The sequence below is a fragment of the Neophocaena asiaeorientalis genome, unplaced genomic scaffold (assembly GCF_003031525.2).
Source record: "Neophocaena asiaeorientalis asiaeorientalis breed wild unplaced genomic scaffold, Neophocaena_asiaeorientalis_V1.1 scaffold184, whole genome shotgun sequence".
In the NCBI taxonomy this organism is placed as follows: domain Eukaryota; kingdom Metazoa; phylum Chordata; class Mammalia; order Artiodactyla; family Phocoenidae; genus Neophocaena; species Neophocaena asiaeorientalis.
The window spans coordinates 8,289,300-8,305,040 of record NW_020185325.1 but is presented as its reverse complement, the minus strand read 5'-3'; positions in this window follow the sequence as shown (position 1 = coordinate 8,305,040).

Genomic DNA, 15,741 nt, shown 5'->3' with positions numbered 1-15,741 from the left:
TATGTACCCCAAACAGGTCCACAGACAGTCATTTAGGGACTCAGTGGCTCAGGGACCCATTCTACATACTCCACATAGGTCACCAGAGAGTCACTGAGGGAGCCTGGTTTGTGGAGGCCCTACCATCTCATAGCTGCATCATCTGGAGTATAAACCCTCCCAAGACACTGTAGAAGAAAGAGCTGCAGGTCCTGAGACAGTGATTACATGACTAAATTATAAGTCTCTTGTGCTCATAGCCCATCGGCCAGAACTAGTTACATGGCTTTTCCTAACTGCAAGGTTGGGAGAAAACATAATCCTCCTATGTGCCTGGAAGAAGAACATAGGATATGGGTGAGCTTAAGAAGTGACAGACTTACATGTTTTTAAAGAATAAAGATTTCCAAGTTTATTACAGGCAACTCTCCTTGTAGAATCTTGAAAAACATGTACTTCCTCTGGAATCTATAATGTTACACACTCAGAAAGAAAATTACCTATATGACACCAGATAAGTTAAGATTAACAACTGATTCCATTATTTAAGCTGCCATATAAATATATATGAGGAAAGCAAATATTCTGCCTATTGTTTAAGTTAATAAAAATACTTATCTTTAAAATTTTTTAAACTTGCTCCAATTGGCAAAGTAATAAACATAATTTAAAATAAAATATTTCATTTTGACACTCAGTCATCCCAATTCTGGCTCACTGAATCATAAACACAGATTTTAAGCACAAAAATATTAATAAGAAATATAAGACTCCAATATTTTTAATTTAACCTTAGCAGAATGAGTTGAACTTCTTTAAACTTGTTACAGTAGTTTCCTTCCCCATTGTTACCCCTCCCACCAGTCAGCCCAGGTGCTGTCACTGCAGTTCCCAGTAGGCAGAATCAAGAACTCCTGGATAGAGCTGGTTCCCCAAGGCTCACCCAGTGCTGATGAGGGAGAAGAATATGAGTTTATTTATTCGCTCAACAAATATTTATTGAATATCTGCTATGCACTAGGCAATCTGCCATACTCTGAACATGTAGCTATATATAACTGAAATAAACAACCAAAAAAAAAAAAGAATTCTTCTCTCTTGGACCTCACATACTAGTGAGAGAGGAGGGCAAACAAGATTAAGAGAAGCCATAGATTAAACAAACAAACGAGGAGGATAATCCCATGTAATGATTAACACAATGAAGAAAAGCCAAATAAAAGGATAGAGACAGGAGTGGAGTTTGGAGCTACTTTGGGGTGGGTGGTCAGAAAAGTTCTCTGAGGATATGACATTTGATCTGAGAGCAGAAGGGTATAAAGAAGCCAAGGAAAAGAAGAAATGCAAAGATTGAAGGATTGAAGTCAGGGTTGAAGGAACCCCAAAGACAAAGGTCTTAAGATAGGAAAAAGCTTGGCCTAAGACAGGAAAAACTACCAGGGCCACAGGTAAGAAATGAGGAAGATGGGTAGATCGAGCAGGTCAAGACAGGATCAGGGAAAAATAAGGAAACAGATTAATAGCAGCTCAAGATTAGTCAGTAGTCACCAGAATACCATGCCATTAATGTGGTATAGAACAGAAAATTTCATGGAGTGATTAACAGTTGATAGTAAGCCAGTTCAGTAGGGCTGCTAGGACAACAGAGAGTGTTGTCCATCCAGTTCTAAAAAGCAATCTAGAAGAGATTTAGGCAGTTAAAATTATTGAGTGATCAGTGTAAACTTGGGGACTGTGAAGGGGAGGCTGTGAGGAGGAAAATAGGAGATTGAGTCTGTCTTACGAAATCTACAACTAAATAGAAAAAGCAGAGGATACACCAGCTGAGAATTAATCAAGGACTTTTGAAAACAAAATGTAACTAAGTGCAAATTAAAATGAGACAAATTATATCTCAAGTGCAGAGGAGAGAGTCAGAAACAAGTGAATTACTCAGTAAAGGAGAGAGTAAACTTTATTTAGAGTTTTGAAGGAGAATCCAGATTAAAGGTTTGTTTGTGGAATGCTAGAAAAGTGTCACAGCAAGGTATTCCACATGGGAAAAGGTGTGAAAGGTGTGCAAGGTGTGGAAAATGGTTACTGTTTTGTTATTGCTATGTAATAAAGCAACATAAAATCTAGTGGCTTCAGCATTTTATTACAGTCTTTCATGGTTCTATTGATTGACTGAGCTCTGCTGGGTGGCACTTACTTGGGGTCTCGCATGCAACTGGAGTAAGGCAGTGGCTCAGCTCAGCCAGGCTGCTCATCCAAGTTGGCAGTGATGCTGGCTCATGGAGGGAGCTCAGCGGGAGTGTTCAACCGGAGTGCCTGCAAGTGGCCTCCCTGTGTCTCTTGGGCTTCTCACAGCAGCAGCGAGTTTCTAAGAGGAGATGTCTCATAAGCAAGCATCACCATAGACCAAGGCAGATGCTGTAAAGCTTCTTATCATCCAGCCTCAGAAGTCCCATAACATCATTTCCACCACATTCTATTGGTCAAGCAAGTTACTGAGGTCAGCGCAGATTCAAGGGGAAAGAAATTAAACTCAACCCCTTGACATGAGTAGCAGCATGTATATGTAAAGAGGAATAGAATTCACAAGGGTAATATTTTACTATCTATCACAATCTACCCTTTGGCCACCAAAATCCATGCTCCTCCCACTCACTCTCTTAAGACTCCCAGCATTCTCATCCCACTGTGACCTAAGGCTCAGACTTGAGGGCCAAAATCTTGTCATTTAAATCAGATGTGTTGTTTCCTCAGGTTTAGCTCTTCCAGTATACTTCTTATCAATCTGAAGACTTGTTAACTAAAAGACAAATTATCTGCCACATGCACACCCCACACGATGGTGAGAAGGCATAGGATAACTGAAATAGATACTCCCTGTCACAAAGAGACTAGATGGGAAAGACACAGCAGGTCCACAATAGTTCTGAAATCCATTTGGGCATGGGTCACCAGTTCCTTGATCATGGCACAGTCCTATTTCCTGAGAATGATTCACTGGAGCTTTTGGTTGCTCCTTCTGGGATCTTGGTTCTGGCCCTCTGAGTCATCCTTCTTTCCCCATGAGAATAACCATCCTTATAACTAATTTTTTCAGCTTGCCTCCTGCAGGTTAAGAAAACAAAAACTTTTCATTTGTATAACCTCATCCCTTTCATTCCAACTTTATACAATTCTTTCAAAGCCTTAGGGGCTTCCTGTGTGTCAAATTATAATCCACTCCATTCAACAAAAGTCACACCCCAATTTCTTTCCAAAAAAGACTTGGCCTATGCACCAAGATCCCATGGGACAGTGACCTTAGCATACTTAGAAGTCTGTCTAGTTGAAAATATCTGAGTCAAACGCTTAAGGTTCCTCACAGGCTCTACTTTCTAGCAGAAAAGATATACCAGAATATTCTTAGAAGTTCTATTAAGCACACCCTTAACCTACTGTATAGCACAAGGAACTTTGCTCAATATTCTGTAACAAAAATGGGAAAAGAACTTGAAAAAGAATAGATACATGTATAGGTATGACTGAATCACTTTGCTGTACACCTGAAACTAACACAACATTGCTACTCAACTATACTCCAATATAAAATAAAATTCTTTTAAAAAAAGATGATCTTGGATGTAGATTAGACTTTCTGTCATTTAAAAAATAGCCTCTCGGGCTTCCCTGGTGGCGCAGTGGTTGAGAGTCTGCCTGCCGATGCAGGGGACACGGGTTCGTGCCCTGGTCTGGGAAGATCCCACATGCCACGGAGCGGCTGGGCCCGTGAGTCATGGCCGCTGAGCCTGCGCGTCCAGAGCCTGTGCTCTGCAGCGGGAGAGGCCATAACAGTGAGAGGCCCGCGTACCGCAAAGAATAAATAAATATAAATAAATAAAATAAAAATAAATTAAAAAAAAAAAAATAGCCTCTCAACAAATAGAACTTAATGTCAAACTAAAAAGAAAAAACACCCTTACATTTTTCTATGGTCATAACAAAGAATCTTACAGGCGTATTCTTGAGATCTTTATTTGTACCATCCTGGATTTGATCTTTTTCTGATGTCATCACTGACTTTGAGAATTTTTGAAGATGAGAAACAATTTTATTTTTCTAACACAGAAAGTCCTGACTTCTTTATATTTCCTCTAATTTTGCTTTAAAACTGTTCCTTAAATTTCTCTAAATTATATTCAAAAAGGTTCCTTCTTGAGTTCATTTCTCTCTCCTCATTTCGTTTTACTACAAATACTAAAAAACTATTTGGTAATGTCTAAATCTATTGAGCAATATTCATAAGTTCATTAGGCACATATATCCCAGTGTAATGGCTGCTGCTTCACTTATGCCTCCCAAATCTCATTCATATTTCTCTTGTGGCAACTCTAACCCAGAACCAAACAGGAAAAAGAACAATGGGAAATACAGACCAAGCTTAACTGACACAGTACAAAATTATCACAGCTATAGAGGCAGCAAAAATTATGTTCCTCCCTTTGTTATAAGCTTATCCCTCTTTCTCCACAAACACTGCAAAAATGCTTAGAGAAAACAAGTAAAAGCTTCATATTCTATAACAAATTGTGATTTTTTTTCTTAGCATGTCTATTTTTAGATAGGCAAAACTATTAACAGTGGCTGAATTACATAGTGACTTAGTATCTTCTTTTGCAAATGTAAAACTCTGCACTTTTCCTCCTGTTATCCCTCAGGTCTGACTGCCCTCCAGTCAGAAAAATTTTGTCAGTTGTTTTTCTGCTTATATAATTGTAAATGTTGTTTATGAATAAAATTTCATCAATACAGAAGAGCATAATGAAGAAGGCAAAAATCATCAGAAATTCCTTAACATTGCAACAACCACCGTTAATACTTTAGTGATCATTGCCTCATGGGTCTCTATGCATCTGTACACACACACACTTTTATATCACCCAAGGTATTTTTTTATTGTGAACAACTTTATTTCTTTACTTATTTGCTTATGTGTTTATTTTCCTTGTCTTCCCTCTACCTTGCTATGAGTCATCACATTTTCATCAAGATAACCAGTGTTAGAAACCTGGAAGATAGTTTTCTGTGGCTTTCACTGTGTGTGTGTGGTGGAGTGGGTGGGGACTGGCATGGTTTATCTCTACTTTTTGAAAATCTCTCCAACTCAGCTGGTAGAGGGTAGAGAGTTAATAACTTATTTCAATGAATACATAATATCTAAATCCTTATTCCTGTTGGAATTTATATCTTGTATATGATAAAAGGAATGAAGAGCCCACTTTTACTTTCTTCAAAATAAATAACCAGCTGTATTAATGCTATTTATTAAACGCAACATGTGTTCCCAGAAAACTGCCATATATTAAATCCCTTGTATACTGCCTTGAGCTCTCTATTTTTTTATACATTCTGATACTATACCAACCCATATTATTTGTTACTAATGGATTAATGTCTTAATATGTATTAAGACAAATTTATTCTCACTGTTCATCTTAACATTTTTGGCTACCTTTTGTGGTTAATTCTTTTACATTCAAATACTTAGTATCATTTTATCCAATGTATTCTTAAAATATTGAGATTCTAGTTGAAGTTGCATTAAATATATGTATTAATTTGGTATTATTGACAGTTTATGTTATTGAGTCTTCCCATTCAAGAGCACAGTGTCTTTCAGATTGGTTAATGGACTTCAACAGATGTTACAGTTTTCTTCATATAGGTATAGTTTCCTTCTTTATAAGTTTATCTCTACTATTTCATAGTTTTCCTACTTAATGTGGTAGTGAAGAGCAAATAAGCACAAATAAGTTGCAAATTTGTTTTCTGGCTCCTGGATAATTAGCATGGGCCACGACCAAGTTCTCAATCAGAATTATACTAGGGAGCTGAGCTAATGATATTCCTGCATTACCAAAGTCAAGATCATAGGGCAATCCCAGTTGTAGACCAGTTATAACACCCAGCCGGCAAAAAGTAGGAGTGAACCACAGCAGATCCCTGGTCACTAATAGACCAAAAAAAGCATTCTATTTATCCCCTGATAAATGTTTGATTGGAATATGTTAAAAGAAGTAACTTAAAATACACACACACACACACACACACACACACACACACACACATTGTTTTCATGGTTAAATGATTTAAAATAAAAAGCTGACTAGAGGCAAAAACAGGAAAACCCCATCTGCAAGTTACAAACCACACTCTGTTTACGCTTCACCCAAGCTGTCTCTTCAGCAAACTGCCTCTGTCTTAATTAGAAGTCACAAGTTACATTAGTAATGAAACAGAGTGCTTATTCTCCACTCTGGATATCAACTTCAAATTTTTTTTTAAATTTTATTCGGAAAAGTTATAAATGCAATCATTTTCATTTGGAAGATTCTATAATCAAAAACTAACACAAATCTTTTGAGAGACAGCACAAAAGGAAGAAGAACAGTGCGTGAATTTTACTGACTCTTCTTTCTGGTAATTGGTCTGTAGCTCTAACCATTTTGTTCTAATTTCAAGAAACATAAGAAGACAGATCAACTGGTTAGCTGAATGGTTTCAGTCAAGATGCTTCTGTGTATCTCTGAATACCAAATTATCTTGTAATTTTCTACTACAGTATTTTAGGGCTGGGATGAACTTAAGAGTCCTGTATCCCAGACATTTAAGCTCCACTTAATTTTATTATGTATCTTTCCAATAATCATGTCATCCAATCAAAGTTGAATTAAGATGTTGGTAAGCTAGACAGCTGCCAGAGTGCCAGACCATAACAGGCACCAAAAATCCCCTAAATAAACTGAGAACATGGTGCCAGTCAATTGAGGTTTAATATATGACTCCATATAAGTGAGTCCTGTCCTCATTTAGTTCCTGGTTTTGAATATACATATTCAAGTGAAGAATCTTTCAGTAGCTCTGTTAAAAAAAAAAAAAATCTCATAGTTTGGTGGTTGCCAAAGGTGGGGCGTGGGAGGTCAGCAAAATGGGTGAAGGAGATCAAAAAGCAAAAACTTCCATTTATAAAATGAGTAAGTCATGGGGATGTAATGTACAGCATGATGACTATAGTTAATAATACTGTATTGCATATTTGAAAGCAGCTAAGAGAGTAGATCTTAAAAGTTCTTGTTACAAGGAAAGAATTTTTGTAATTATGTATGGCGATGGATGTTAACTAGACTTATTGTAGTGATCATTTTGCATACTGAATTGTTATGTTGTACAGCTGAAACTAATATAATGTTATTTTTCAATTATACCTCAATAAAAAAGAAAAGAAAAAGACTGTTCAGTGGTTAAAAAATTTTTTTTCACTCATTTTAATGGGCTTTCTGACACACTTGAGGAAAATACTAATATTTACTAGCCACTATAACAAGGACACCAGTTAACCAATGCTTCTTTCTCAGAAAGAAAGAAAGAACAAAAAGGAGAGAGAGACAAAGAAAAAAGAGAGTGAGAAAGAGAAAAAAAGAGAGTGAGAAAGAGAAAGAAAAAAGAGGAAAGAAAGAGTCATCTATGTCTTTCTCTCTCTAGACTAAATATTCCCATGACTTTCAGAACTGGCTTCATTGTCATGGTTTCCAGTCCTCTCCCAACACTGGTCGTTGTCCTCCTCTCCCAAAGCCACAGCCCTCACCGATGAAGACAACAGCCCATATCCATCCCACCAACAGGAAGTACAGCAACAGCACCACCTCTCCTTCCTTATACCATAGCTTTAAAACAGTTAAAAACTGTACTAGCTTTTTTTGGCAGCCTCATCATCCTATTGCCTTATGAGTTATCTTTCTATAAGTCATCTTTTAATATTACCTTATTACATTCAAAGTTTATGTCAAAATACTTAATTAGAAAAACAGACGCCTATTTGATGACTTTAAGAGGGAACCTGCCAAAGTCACTTTTCCTCTACCCCAAAATACATGAATCAGATTCTCCCAATGTGTAATGTATTTATTCTGACTGCTAAAATTAAAAATTCCTCCAGAGAAGTGTCTTTATTCTTACCAATTTAATTAACATTTCCGTGACCGTGAGAAGCATCTTTTATACCAATGTTTAATTCACACATCAGTAAGTACTAATGATAACTGTACTACCATATCAACTTCTAGCAGTTAGTATGTCAGTGACAGCCATCGTAAAGTTAAATAGATCATGATATTCAAAGAGAATGCAATAAAAAAATATTGTGGTAATTACCAATGTCAAAAGTAAAGAGTTTTAATCAAATTACTTTCTTGGGTTCCTATATTTTTATTTAAAAATTAGTTTGAGAAATCAGAGAAAGTTGCTGCTTTCAACATCAAATGTAAGTCTAATTAGTGCCTCTTTGTTGCAGTTAATAAGTATGACACTCAGCATTCTTTAAATCAGCATAAATAAATTCTCTCGTGCTTTTCTCGCTTCACCTTACTCTCTGCCTGCTATGTTTCTTACTAACATTTAGCAACAGAGAAGAGTGTTTATTTTGCTTGGAAAATATAATTGCCATTCCTACTGTCCTGGGGATTTCCTCATGACTAAACAGAGATTTCCAGTTCCCTCTATTGCTTATGTTGTGGCTTTTAACCGATTCTGAAAGATGTCATTGGTTTTATATGACAGTATCTCATAGTGTAAGCTCATACAAAATTTGCTTTCCATCAGTGCCCTATTTATTTGATAATATAAATTTCCTTTTGTCCTTCTAGTGAAATTGGATTTTCAGAAACAAATAGTTTTCTTTGAATGGTACTTCATAATTTTCTGGCTGCATTTATATCCTCTGGTATTTGCTAGAGGTGATAATTATTATACGAGTATTAAGTCAACATGCACTCGTTCATTTAATTAACCAAGATGATAAAGAGGAATCCCTACTCATGCCCTGACACCTCAAAATAGTAGAATAATTAGAATAATAGTAAAATGGAAAGAGCCCTGGACTACAAATCAGAAGACTTGAGCTGAAATCCTGATGCCCCCATTTATCTTACTAGCTGTGGGATCATGCCCACATTACTGAAACTCTCTAAGCCATCATTTATTTAGTTACAAAATCATAATGAATGTGTCAGCTAAATTGGATATAGCATGTGATAGAACACATGGGGTCAAGGATAATTAAGAGATTTGAGGACTTAGCAAAATAAAGGATGATTTTGCTATTTACTGAGATAAGAAAGATGGCAAGAAAACATTAAGCAAAGAATTGAGGGTTTGTTTTTTGGACATGTGAAATTTGAAAGATCTATAATATCTCCAAGCAGAGATACCAAGACAGCAATGGGATATACAAGTCTAGAGTGCAAGAAAAATATCAGAACTGAAGATATAAGCATTACTCATGTAATATGTTAATAACAGTTACTTCCACCATTACTCACCAAACAATGTACTGGATGCTGTAGGTAAGTTATTTATTCCTCAAGACAAACTTTTGAGTTAATAATGAGTATTATTACCATTACTATTATTTTCTAATGCCTCATACAGTGTCTGGTTATGTAAGCTACCAAAATATTTTTTGAATGAATTTTTAGCTTATGAATGAAGAAGTCAAAACTCAGAAGAGAAACTTAACCACAACTAGTAAGTAGAATCAGGATTCAAAATTAAATTTGTCTCTCATTCCAAATGGTTATTCTTACCTTTACTGCAGAGATAATATCAACTACAAAGCAGCTTCACACTCATTAGTTTATTTAATCTGCACAAAAACCATTTTGGGTAGGAGAAGAAGAGAGACTGAGGCTCAGTAAAATAGAGGTGGCTTGACAATATTATGCATCTTGTCACTGCATCTATCACCCACAGCTAAGCATAAACTTCCTAACCTAAAGATAATGACTATAGAAAACCTGCTCTAGATTTTTTTTTTTTTTTTGGCTGCATTGGGTCTTCGTTGCTGCGCACAGGCTTTCTCTAGTTAATGCGAGCAGAGGCTACTCTTGGTGTCGGTGCGCGGGCTTCTCATCGCGGTGGCTTCTCTTGTTGCAGAGCATGGGGTCTAGGCGCGCGGGCTTCAGTAGTTGTGGTTCGCAGGCTCTACAGCGCAGGCTCAGTAGTTGTGGCACACAGACTTAGTTGCTCCGCAGCACGTGGGATCTTCCCGGACCAGGGCTCAAACTGGTGTCCCCTGTATTGGCACGCGGATTCTCAACCACTGCGCCACCAGGGAAGACCTCTACCCGACTTTTTGAAGCTTGGTTCTTGGGCTTTAGCAGACATCGTAATCAACCAGACTAACATTGTATCATGCATAACGTGGCAAGATAGTCTATTGCAATAATCATCCATGTTTTCTTCTTGTTTCTTTCAAGACTCAAAAGGATGAGAGATGTTGTCCTCTTCCCCCTACCAGAGAGCAAATGAACCCAGGACTCCTCGAGGGCTGGGAACTCTCTTGTTAAAGGGGAAAGTTAATAGGGCTCCATTTTGAAAATCTTCTACTTATAAGAGGCCATAGAGTCTGGAGAGGATGGAAAGTGGCCTTATTGAGGACAAAAGGATAACTTCCCCGAGCCTGGAAAAATGGAAGGTATCTGGATATGTGAGCAGCGGCCACCTCTGCTTTTTGCACACAATGCCCTGGATAAGGAGGAAGGTTTTAGAGTGGTCCTTGCACAGTGAGTTAGTGGGCTCTTCACTCTACCTAAAATGCTCTTCCCCCAAATATTCATGTGGCTGGTTCCACACTTCTTCCAGGCCTCTATCACATGCCGCGAGCTTCCGGAGGCCTTGTCTAACCACTTGGAAATATCCACCTCCGACACCCCACCATCACCCTCTTTCCCCTTATTTGCTTTTTATTACTCTCTAATGCTAATCTTAACCTGAAATGTTATAACATATGTATTGTATCTATCTACTTATATATTTATTCATGCTTATCATTCTTCTCTCCCACTAGAATTTATGTCCTATGAAGGCAGGATTTGGGTGTTTTCAACCTTAAATAACTAAAACCCAGTAGGGAATCAATAACTATTTGTTAAATGGTTAGCTTCCCATATCCCTTTGAAGGACATGAAAGACGCAAATGTATTTTTTAGGAACTCCCCAAAGTTTCTTTTTTGGATTTTCATATTTTTTATTAAATACTGTGTGTGTATAAATAAACTGTAAATCATATATGTTAGGTGAAAAGAATAAAAAGAACAAACACTTATCACTACTTAGCTTAAGAAATGGAACATTTCAAGTAATTTCAAAGCCCTTTGTGAGCCCCTTCCCCACAGGGAATCACTATCATGAATTTTTGTATTTTCCATCCACTTGCTTTTCTTTATAATTTGCATGTTTGTATCCCTTTAAAAATATTGTTGACTTTTGCTTACTTTTAACTTTATATAAATGAACCATATGCTGTATATTTTTCAACTTGTTTCTTTGGCACAATATTATCTGAGAGATGAACTCACATGTTGCTTTTAGTCATGGTCCTTTCATTTTCACTTCTTCATAGTGTTCCATTGTGTGAAAAGCTAAATATATAGTCATCCAGTATTTTATTGCAGGATGTTCAAGTTGTTTCCAATTTTTTTTTTGTTATTACAGACAACAATGTTACAAAATTCTTGTACATATCTCCTAGTATACATGTGCAAAAGATGCCCTAATACATTTGTGATAGAGAGGAATTTGGGGGTCATAGGATACGTGTATATTGAGTTTCATAGGATAACATCACATTGTCTTCCAACGTGTGTGTATCCAGGACTAGTGTTCAGCAGGTGCTCACCAGTATGGCTTCACCAGTTTTTTAAATATTGAAATAATTCCACACTTAAGAAACAGCTGCTACCCTGGGTCCGTTGAGGGTCCCCTTGCAGTTAATACGGCCATAGGGTGACTAAACTATTCTGGTTTTCCTGGGACTGAGAGGGTCTGGGGAACACAGGATGTTCAGTTTTAAACCAAAAAAGTTCCCAGCAAACGGGGACAAGTTGGTCATACTACCTGGCCAGCCTCCTAGATGTCAGAGACCTTCCCACAGTTCAGTAACTAAAGGGTCAATGCCTGACCCAGTAGTTAAACATTGTGACTATGGCCTGTGATTGCACCTGTTTATTCTCCCACCAGCAGCTTATGTGTTTCATCTCTCCCTGTCCTTACCATCACTTGTTACAGTCCTCATTTTTAATTTTTGCTATCTAGGAGTGTAAAATGATATCTCATTCTAATATTAATTTTCATTTTCCTACTGTGATTGATCATGTTTCATAGGATAACTGACTATTCATGTGGCTTCATGGAAAAAAATCACTATGCCAGAGAAGGGCTGATACAAGCAGGGTAGGTAAAATGTCTCCAGGCTATTCAAAAATTTCATTTTCCAATAGTCTTTTAAAGACCATCACTTGAGAAAGATTCCCTCTCCTTTCTTTGCTTAGAATGGGAGCCCTGCACCTCCAAATTGGTCATCAAAGTTTGTACCAAAAGCATCTATCACAATGGCAAAAACAAGTTAAATGGTACCCTAAAGCACTTCCCTCGTGTTTTCAGGTTGGATAGAACCTGAGCATCCTATTCCATACAAAAAAAGAAGAGAGCAACAAACTATGACTAACATTGATTAACTAGCCAAACTGAGGTGGATAATGAATACGTGGACTTTATTTGACCTAGAAACATATATCAGTATGATACTGCTTACACCTTCATCTTGTGGGCCCTATTTATACTCCCTACACTAGACTCCCCTGACCACCAAACTGAACAGAGCAAAATCTTCTCTAAATGTACAATCCATGCAATTACACATCTAAAAGCTGGAAAACAATTAGCATAGTCTTGAAAGGCAAAGCAAATCTAGAAGCAGTTAGAGACTGAAAATAAAGTGCCATAGCTGGCCATCTCATCTTAAGATGTTTAATTATATCTTGGGAAAAGTGTTGGGCTCAGTGAAGGTAACTGAGAAAGACTCCATGTAATTCCTTCATCAGATGTGTGATCTCTTGAATCAGTGACATTTTCCTAGTTCAAAAAGCTTTTGCCCAAATTCCATGGCTGGGAGGAATAAAGCATGATTTTAACCTTGATCATCAATATTTCTGTGGCTTTTACATTCTATCAAATCATACATTCGTGATCTTTCTACAAGTTTAGTGTATAACAAATTCTTTCCTTACTTTCACAATGTCCTGTTTAAAATAAAAAGAATTTTTCTAGCAATGTTTGTGGTACATTATTCACAAATATTCTGCTATGTAGGTAGTGAGAGTAGAGGCAGTAGGTAGTGGAGTAGGAGAAAAAGTGGCTCGTAAAACCATTTCAAATAAGCTTACTCTTGGGTAACATAATTTAAGAAGTTCAGAAGAGAACCATACAATCCCAAAATATCTCCTAACTCCTTGTTTCAATGCCTAGAATTTGATCATTAGACCCTAATTATTAGGCCCTAAAATTTCTCAACAAGAGAAATTTAGGCCCTACATATTTCTTTTTTAAAAGCAACTATTTTTAGAATATGTGACTCAAAAATAACACAGTAGATGAGAAGGGAATGGGGGAGGGGGAAGCTGCATCATCTAACATAGGAATAAGTTCTTGTAATTCTTATAAGTGGCCTTTATGCCTTTACTCAATTGACTGAAGAAGTATGGAGGAAACAAAGGCAAGACTTATCTTCTTCAGAGCCCACCCTGATCAATACTAATGAGTCATTTCCCCACCAGCCACTTGGCCCCTGTCACAGCCTGGTGAGGTCTGTTCTCCACTACAACATCTTAAGATTCCCACCAGAGCCCAACCAGCTTCTGAACATTCATTCCCCAAGCCACAGAGATGGAATATCTGGCCTGCACGTTTCTAGTTTATAGGAAACCATATGCTACTTCATTTACTAAATACAACAAATGTTTTTTTGTCTAGTGTTGTTATTTTTTAAATGTAAATAATAAATCAACAGAAAATGAAATCTAAAAAACTCTTTAAGAATTAGAAAACTACTTTTGCTTTAAAACCTGAATCACTATTCATGCTAAACATCTGGGGAATTTTAATGGCTAGTGTGTAGGTCATGTATTATTCTGTAGGTTTTATATGTAATACCATTTCATTTTTAGAGCTAAATTCAAAGTCTCATAGAGCAGTAGGAAAAATAAGAGCGAATGGCAAATCTGTACAAACATGTAATCAAATAAACCCATGTCTGGAAATGAAACTCCTTTAATTTTTAAATGGACTTCATACAAATCAGTCCTGATATTTGGAGGTGGGGCCTTTGGGAGGTAATTAGGTCATGATGAGGATGGGGTCATGAGGGTGGTGCCCTCATGATAGAATCAATGCTCTTAAAAGAAAAGTAAGAACTCTCTCTCTTTCTCTGTCTCTCCATGTACACATACGAAGGAAAGCCCATATGAGGTCATAACCAGAGGATGGCCACTTGTAAATCAGGAGGAGGGTTCTCACCAGCACTGAATCTGCTGGCACCTTGATCTTGGATTTCCCAGCTTCCAGAATTGTGAGAAATAAATGTTTGTTGTTAAGCCACCCACTTTACTATATTCTGTTATGGCAGCCTGAGCTGACCAGGACAACATGTCATACAAAGGCAGGGGAATTGTGAAGTTATTAACAGCTATGATTATACACACAGAGACCCTACACATAGACACATAGTAAAATAAATGTCCCTCTATGAAGGGAAGAGATAAATCAAGCAATGTGTATTTTTTAAACCTGAAAGAATCAACAAAATAACATATATAGGATGAACACTGAGGAAAAACAATAAAGGATTTGGCATATATCTAATTAGTCGTATCAACAGAGAGAGGTTCAGGTTGGTTCTGGTAAACACCAGGTGGTTTTTGAGTGGAAAGCAAATAAGGGCACTGAGGTACTATACTAATCACATTTGTTCTCACATTGACCTTATAATAATTAAAAATTGATGCTTGCAACATAATACAGCTGTGCAATCATATTTAAACCTAATCATTTCATAGAGAGAGGAAAGTTGTGCAAAAAGGTCAAAAACACTTTAATTTCATGACAGTAAATTTACTCTTTATTCCCAAAGTGAAAATGTCTAATTTCTAAAAGAGCAAACCAATAATTACTTATTATAAAGCTATTTTAGTCAATACTTAATTTCTCTATATTGATTAGTGTTTAGACATTTAAAAAGTACCCTACAGCAAGAATATGTGTTTACAATACTATTCTCCCTACTGATGTTTGTAAGTATTACAGGTATCGATTGAAGACATGTCTCAAAAATGCCAAACTTAATAGTAATCATATAAAAAGGAGTTTTACTCTTTTAAAACTGGAATTTGATTTTTAAATATTTGAACACTAGTGTCTTAAAGGTCTCTATCATGATCGCTATTTCTGCCATTGTATACTTTAATGATGAGTGCCTGATTAAACTGTGTATTATAAATTCCTCCCCCTCCCAAAAGTAATGGAAAGAGCTAATATAAAAATGATCGACTCTACCACTCACAACTAAAACAAAATGTTTCCTTTTTATTTTACGTACTTCTGATTGTAAAACAAAGACTGGGATATTATTCCCCCCTTAACTTGCATTCTGTGTAACTTAGAGCTCCTTGCAATAAAACAAAATGATGCTTCATCAAGATGTTACTGGGAGTACCAAGGCAATTTACAAACTTTCTGTCGTTGGGTCTGAGAACATCGCTGTGAGGCAGGTATTAATATAAGACTTCTCTCCTGAGGAGTTCGATGCACTTTACATAACTTTACTTCATTAACTCTTCCTTGAGCTGGGCAAAAAGGCTAAGATATCTAACCACGCACCTCACTCACAAAGCATGTACAAAA